The sequence below is a fragment of the Lemur catta genome, chromosome 26 (genome assembly GCF_020740605.2).
Source record: "Lemur catta isolate mLemCat1 chromosome 26, mLemCat1.pri, whole genome shotgun sequence".
NCBI lineage: Eukaryota > Metazoa > Chordata > Mammalia > Primates > Lemuridae > Lemur > Lemur catta.
The window spans coordinates 8147900-8155849 of NC_059153.1; the positions used below are offsets into that span (position 1 = coordinate 8147900).

A 7950-nucleotide genomic window follows, 5' to 3' on the forward strand; every position below is an offset into this window, starting at 1 on the left:
TAAGTTCATTTAGCTTTCCATTGCTCCCTGGGTGACCTTTTAAAATATATTTGTGAAGATGTAAGTCATCTTCTCATTGAGGGGATCCTCATTTCATGACTGATTCTCCCATTTTCCCTCTCCATCCCGCTTCCTATAGCTGTTTTGCTGTTTTACCACATTATTTTGCTTCCCCTATTTGCCTGGTTGCTTCCTTATCCTTGTGCTGATCCCACATGTCAAGAAATTCTTCACACCTTCCGTCTCTATTTTGTGTGCCTTTCAAAATCCATTCCTCTCTTTGTAGCATTTCTGGAGTTTCCCAGTTAGAACGGACTGCTCTCTCCTTTGTGCCCTCACTAGACTTTCTTCAGTCCATTTGTCGAACTGGTGACTTAGTGACTTACCCATTTGTCTTCCTATTTGTTTCCATACATCTCAAGTCCCACTTGTATATCAGGCAGAATCTGCCTTCTTTTTATATGTTCTGCGTTGTCCCACAATATTGCCCATGATTTGGAAGACACAGTGACTGTGTGTTATCTGACTGAGTGAGTGGGTGTGGGAGTGAATAAATTCAATGTGTTCTGAAGTGCATTTCTTTTTTTTTTTCACAGGAGGAGACAAGAAAGCCACCAGGTTTAAGAGAGGAAAATGGTATGAATATTATGGAAAATGCTCAACAAGAGCAAAAAAATAATGTCACTTTTACTTTAACACGTGAAAATAACAGAAGCGATAAATCAGTGAATATATCTGAGATTTTTCCATGTGTAAATACTGTTGTAAAGGCACCACTTAACCTATGTGGTTTCATATGTAACAACCATTTCCTGTAATTATTTTTCTTTTCCTGTTTTCCTTCATATGGCCTACCTTTTGTTCTTTTAATCTGTATCAATTCTGAAATAATTTTTTGCTATTACTTTTATTTCATCTAAATAAAAATGAATGGCAGTAGACTTGTGTAGGTATTTGAAACATACAGTCACACATGTTCTCATAAATGACTCTGTGAATGACATTTTATAGCTAAGATGTCCTTGTTAACATCTGGACCAAAGGAAGAGGAAGAGTCATCACCTTGGGATTCAGATTCGGAGGTAATGTGTGGTGGTGGTGGTGTTATGGGGTTGAAACCTAAGCACTGAGTGATGTTAAAATCAAATAAGTGGTGCTGTGATGTCATGGTCTGACCTCTCCATTTGCATATAAGGACTGATGGTCTTACATGTTTCCGCTTATAAGTCAGAAAATAATGGTGTGCTAAGTACATTACACCTGTACAGTATGATTCTTCTAGTTTGCTGCATTTTTTTTAAGAGGCCATCATACTGTAGGATAAAAAATGAGGCTTAGAATTGGGAAAGAATAAATTTGGGCTTTGAAGTATGTTGACCTGCAAGCTAAAGAATTCTTCTGGGTCAAGCCGTGGCCAAATGTAAAATTGCATGGTACATGGGAACGTGTGAATGGTCTAATGACATTGAAAGAAAAAGAGTTTGGAGTAGAATGTTTTGGAACCTGGAATTAAAAAAGATAGTGCCTGAAACCTGAAGATTTTATAATGTTGGATAGTCAAGTCAAGATGTTGAGGAAACAGGAGATGGAAAATTGTGGGGAATAGTGAATAAGTGGGAGTATAATAATAACAATTCTAATAAGTGATATTTTGATGAGTAGAATTTGTTTTCAAAAAGAAAATGCACTAAATATATTTGTGGCTGCTGCGCTTTTTACAAGGGTAGGTAGGAACTGCTGATGACTTATAGTAAGGCAACAACTGTGGAAGGAGCTTGGAAGGGCCTGACCTCTTAGATAGAAGCAGCTGCTGCACAGTGGTACCTGGACGGAGGAGAAGTCAGGTGACACGTTAGCATCCTGGTTATGTCACTGATTACACTAGGCATGAAATCTGCGGGAACTACCAGGGCTGTGCCAGCAGCAGTGGACAGAAGAGGGAGGGAGGAGCAAGATGAGAAGGGTCTAAAAGAATGAGACCTGTCATTCTTGACACCTGTGTCTCAAGGAGCCCTTCTGGGATTCGGTGCTGTCCTCTCACATGTAGGCAGCCTGCCCAGAATGTGCCAGCTGTGAGATCGCTCAGGTCCCCGAGATTCACTGGTGCCCTCTGGCTGCTGCAGTCTGAGTGGGTTGTGTAGCACATTTGTGTGGGTTCCAGTGAAATGAGAAACTGAAGGGCTGAAGCTCCCTGGGCAGCACAGAGGCACACAATGGGTGCGAAAGCAGTATGGTGCCCACCACGTGGGCTGTGGTCTGTGGGGAGGGAGAAGGACCTCCAGGGTGCCAGTGGCCTTGTGCTCTGTGCTCAGGAAGCTCCCAGTTCCCTGAGGGCAGCAGCGCTTGGCTCCTGAGGACAGAGGGGCTGTCTGACAGTTTGGGGGCCTGCAGACTGCCAGAGGTGTGAGGGGAGGAAAAACAAACCTCCCCACCCACCCTTTCGCTGGGGCTCCCAGGTCCTCCGGGGTCTCTCTCTGCCAGAATGTTGCTCCTTCCTGTTCTGCCCTGCGACTTCTTCCCGTGGGATCTGTGGTGGGTTCTGGCACTGTGTCCTTAGAATTACACCTGGGGTGTGCCTTACCATCTGAGACTTTCTGTTCTTCCTCGTAGGATCCGGTGCCCGATATCTGTAGTCAGCCATTCTGCCCGTATTCCCCTCTGTGCTCTTTCTAGTGAGGTTTTCTGAAGATAACTTTAAGACATGATATTATTACAAGCTGCACATTACTTTTTAGAATTCTGATGCCCCATTTTTCCTCAAGGTGGAAATTGATGGCACAGTTTTGTTTCCGTTTTTCTTTCTCAGCTTTCAGGTAGTTATAGGTGACGATTTTTCACTAGTTCAATGTCTCGTTTTACAGCAATATAATCATATGTATAGAAGTAGACACAAAAAGCAACTGTCAAGGGAAAGGCATCATTATTAGGGATGTGCTACGAACAGAAATGTCTGTTAATATATCTTTCTGCTCCGAATTTTTTTTCTTTTCTTCCTTGATTTATGTTCAGACCTCATAGACTGGGAATATCTCTTCTTTTTGTTTGTGGTGTTCGTCCATGCTCCCCCACCTTTTGAAATGGTTTTACATCCACCTAGATTTTTTTTGCAGAAGACGTTTCTTCAGTCTCTGTCCCTTCATTCCCTCTCTGTCCCCATATTTAGTTACAGCTTTGTGTGTAGTAGCTATGTGTGCCTTTCATTCATCCATCATTGCCCAACAGGGTTTATTCCAGTGTATTTCTCCCATTCTTGCAAAGCCCTGAGTGGGTACAATCATTTATCGTTAGGTTTTTGACAAACCACGATAGCAGTGACTTGAAGTATTTGCAATGTCAACACTTGTTCATAAGGTACTACTAAAATCTAAACTCTCCATATTCCGAGACAAGAGATAATTCACAGAAGTATAAATCATGTGAACGCATTGCAAAATATAACACAAAATTAATGTAAGTTTCTTAATGTTACTTATTTCAAAAATGCTCAGACTACCTGGGGAAATATTTTTCCTAGGTTATTCTTGTTATGAAAATAATCTAATGGATATCATAATGCTTACATAATAATGCATTAGCAGTAACCGGAGTCATATTTGGAAGATGTCTGTATGAGCTCTCATAATCCTCTCCCAATGAGAAGATGTAGGGGAACAAATCAGAGAACTGAGGGTCAAGTAAAACCTGTGTCATAGATCATGTAAAGTGCTATCTCTTTCGGACTTGTCAGATTATATTAGTGAGTTATTAAGTTTTGACTCTTCTGTTTCTTGTTTAAGGTTTCTAAGTTAGTGTTTGGTCTCTGGATACTTAACTGAGTAGTATATGTTATTGTTTGATATAATCTTGGTAGCTGTTTTAGATCTTATGGAGAATAAGGAGAGAGAAATAAATAAGCCTTTGATTGGATATCTTTGTTAACGAAAATTGAAATGTGACGGTATATACAGGAGGTTCTCAAGCTATTTCGATGAAATCAGAAAAGCAATTTTGAGCCACAACCCTCTTAGAGAAATAAATGCAGCGATTATTTCTTTCTGGAGTTACTCTGATCTGTCTTGTGGCAATAATATCGGTACCTAACGGCCACCTGTATGTACACATGCCACATGAACGTAAACAGAATTGTCGATTGCTTGCTCACATAAACTACCTTTTATCACAGAAACATGCTGAAGGCATGGTTTCCAAAGGAGTATAGAAAATCATTTCTGGGCGATGATTTCTTAATTTTAAAAATATCTCCCGCCAAGGGCACGCTTTATATTGTTCCCGGGAAGCTTTGTGAACTTTCGTATTTGCAGTTTTTCCACCTGGCCTGTACAGTCATTCATCTCTGAAACTGAGGAACCCTGTACATTTGACATTTCAGTCAAATTCTTCTGTCTTCCTAGGCACATTGGGTCCCCCTTGACAGTCGTAGGTGTACCTGAAGGTTTTTAATCTTCAACGTGGATAGTCCTGGCTTTACTTTTCTTCATACTAGATGCTCTCTCCCACTCTTAACTACTACCCTATCTGGCATAATGCGGAAATTAGAGCTATTAGTATGTCCCCTACCGGGGCAGAAGGAAAAGCACGTGAAATTCAACATAGAGTATTATGTTTCCTTTTTACATTATAGTAGCACTTAAAGATGCCTAATAATTCTGTAATCACACAAATGGAGAAGGAGGTCTTCTACAGTTTAACACTTATCAGATAAATTTTTACAAAGGAATCCTCTTGAACTGGCATTTTGAAACAGTGTTGTAGAATTCAGCCATTTCGTTTCATTTCATTTAAACATGCATATCCCGGCAATTTTCTGGAAGTAAATATTTGCGTATATAAATAAAAGTATATTTCATATCCTTGAATCAAACACTGAGTTATGTAATTGAAAAATTGCATCCCGTCTCTTATTTCCCTCCTCTCCTTATCCTTCTAGAATTAGCGAGTTCTTTCTATGTTTGCCTTATTGAATTCTGCCACTTTTGTATGGTTTTCAAATATTTACCTTCATAACTCCAGATAATTTTCCCGAGTAAGCTTACCGATTCCTACGCCCAGTGTGTTTACCCAGCTCTGTGTTGTGCATCACGTCCGCTGGGTCCTCAGCTTTGACGCATTGCCAGGTGAAGCTGTCCTTGACCCTTGTCTGAGTCTTCCTGACTGTCCGTAATATACTCCGACATCTGGCTTCTTCACCCCAGTAAACAACCCCGAATAAATAGCAGTGAAAGACTCAAGCAGGAACAGTCCAGCTCTCCAGTCCTCCCCCCAGTCGCCAAATCTGTCATTCACCAAGTTCTGTATCTTCTACCTGCTCACCATTTTTCCTATCTTATTACGCTTACTCACTCTCTGACTTATGATGTTGGAAGACTGTTTTCTGGATTCCCGCCCCCCACCCCCGCTTGCTAAGTTCATTTAGCTTTCCATGGCTGCCTGGGTGACCTTTCAAAATATATTTGTGAAGATGTAAGTCATCTCCTCATTGAGGGGATGCTCATTCCATGACTGATTCTCCCGTTTTCCCTCTCCATCCCGCTTCCTATAGCTGTTTTGCAGTTTTACCACATTATTTTGCTTCCCCTATTTGCCTGGTTGCTTCCTTGTCCTTGGGCTGATCTCACATGTCAAGAAATTCTTCACACCTTCGGTCTGTATTTTGTGTGCCCTTCAAAATCCATTCCTCTATTTGTAGCGTTTCTGGAGTTTCCCAGTTAGAACGGACTGTTCGCTCCTTTGTGCCCTCACTAGACTTTGTTCAGTCCGTTTGTCGAACTGGTGACTTAGTGACTTACCCATTTGTCTTCTTATTTGCTTCCGTACATCTCAAGTCCCGCTTGAATATCAGGCAGAATCTGCCTTCTGTTTATATGTTCCGCTTTGTCCCAGAATGTTGCCCATGATTTGGCAGACACAGTGACTGTGTATTATCTGACTGAGTGAGTGGGTGAGTGAGAGAATAAATACAATGTGTTCTGAAGTGCGTTTCTTTTTTTTTTTTTTTTTTACAGGAGGAGACAACAAAGCCAGCAGGTTTCAGAGAGGAAAATGGTATGAGTATTATTGAAAATGCTCCACGAGAGCAAAAAAGTAATGTCAGTTATACTGTAACGCGTGAAAATAGCAGAAGCGGTAAATCAGTGAATATCTCTGAGATTTTTCCATGCGTAAATACTGTTATAAAGGCACCAGTTAACGTATGTGGTTTCAAATGTAACCACCATTTCCTGTAATTAGTTTTCTTTTCTTGTATTCCTTCATACGGCCTAGCTTTTGTTCTTTTAATCTGCATCAATTCTGAAATAATTTTTTGCTATTAATTTTATTGCATCTAAATAAAAGTGAATGGCAGTAGACTTGTGTAGGTATTTGAAACATACAGTCACACATGTTCTCATAAATGACTCTGTGAATGACATTTTACAGCTAAGATGTCCTTGTTAACGTCTGGACCGAAGGAACAGGAAGCGTCGTCACCTTGGGATTGGGATTCGGAGGTACTGTGTTTTGTTGTTGTTGTTGTTATGCTGTTAAAATCTAAGCATTGAGTGAAGTTAAAATCCAAGAAGGGGTAGTGTGATGTCACAGTCTGACCTCTGCATTTGCATAAAAGGGCTGATCGTCTTACCATTTTCAGCTTATAGGTCAGAAAATAATGGTGTGCTGAGGACATGACAGCTGTGCAGTATAATTCTGCTCGTTTGCTGCATAGTTTTAAGAGGCCATCATACTGTAGGGTAAAAAATAAGGCTTAGAAGTGGGAAAGAATCAATTTGGGCTTTGAAGTATGTTGACCTACAAGCTAAAGAATTCTTCCGGGTCAAGCCGTGGCCAAATGTTAAATTGCATGGTACATGTGAACGTGTGAAAGGTCCAATGACATTCAAAGAGAAAGAGTTTGGAGTAGCATGTTTTGGAAGCTGGAATTAACAAAGATAGTGCCTGAAACCTGAAGATTTTAAAATGTTGGGTAGTCAAGTCAAGATGTTGAGGAAAGAGGAGATGGAAAAGTGTGAGGAATAGTAAATGCGTGAGAGTTTAATAACAGCAATTCTATTTAGTGATGTTTTGATGAGTAGAATTTGTTTTCAAAAACAAAATGCGCTAAATATATTTGTGGCTGCTGTGCTTTTACAAGGGTAGGTAGGAACTAGTGACGCCGTATATAGTAAGGGGACAGCTGTGGAAAGAGCTTGACCTCTTAGATAGAAGCAGCTGCTGCACAGTGGTACCTGGACGGAGGAGAAGTCAGGTGACACGTTAGCATCCTGGTTATGTCACTGATTACACTAGGCATGAAATCTGAGGGAACTGCCAGGGCTGTGCCAGCAGCGGTGGACAGAAGAGGGAGGGAGGAGCAAGATCAGAAGGGTCTACAAGAATGAGACCTGTCATTCTTGACACCTGTGTCTCAAGGAGCCCTTCTGGGATTTGGTGCTGTCCTCTCACATGTAGGCAGCCTGCCCAGAATGTGCCAGCTGTGAGATCGCTCAGGTCCCCGAGATTCACTGGTGCCCTCTGGCTGCTGCAGTCTGAGTGGGTTGTGTAGCACATTTGTGTCGGTTCCAGTGAAATGAGAAACTGAAGGGCTGAAGCTCCCTGGGCAGCACAGAGGCACACAATGGGTGCGAAAGCAGTATGGTGCCCACCAGGTGGGCTGTGGTCTGTGGGGAGGGAGAAGGACCTCCAGGGTGCCAGCGGCCTTGTGCTCTGTGCTCAGGAAGCTCCCAGTTCCCTGAGGGCAGCAGCGCTTGGGCTCCTGAGGACAGAGGGGCTGTCTGACAGTTTGGGGGCCTGCAGACTGCCAGAGGTGTGAGGGGAGGAAACACAAACCTCCCCACCTACCCTTTCCCTGGGGCTCCCAGGTCCTCCGGGGTCTCTCTCTGCCAGAACGTTGCTCCTTCCTGTTCTGCCCTGCGACTTCTTCCCGTGGGATCTGTGGTGGTTTCTGGCACTGTG

General features: G+C 42.2%; 1 long non-coding RNA gene across 1 annotated transcript; it reads left to right on the forward strand.

Moving 5' to 3' along the window:
- Nucleotides 1-568: 568 nt before the first annotated feature.
- On the forward strand, nt 569-6041 carry LOC123627682. The gene is made up of 3 exons (XR_006731422.1): nt 569-636; nt 1012-1082; nt 6003-6041. It is a non-coding gene; the product is annotated as an uncharacterized LOC123627682 (long non-coding RNA).
- Nucleotides 6042-7950: the final 1909 nt, after the last annotated feature.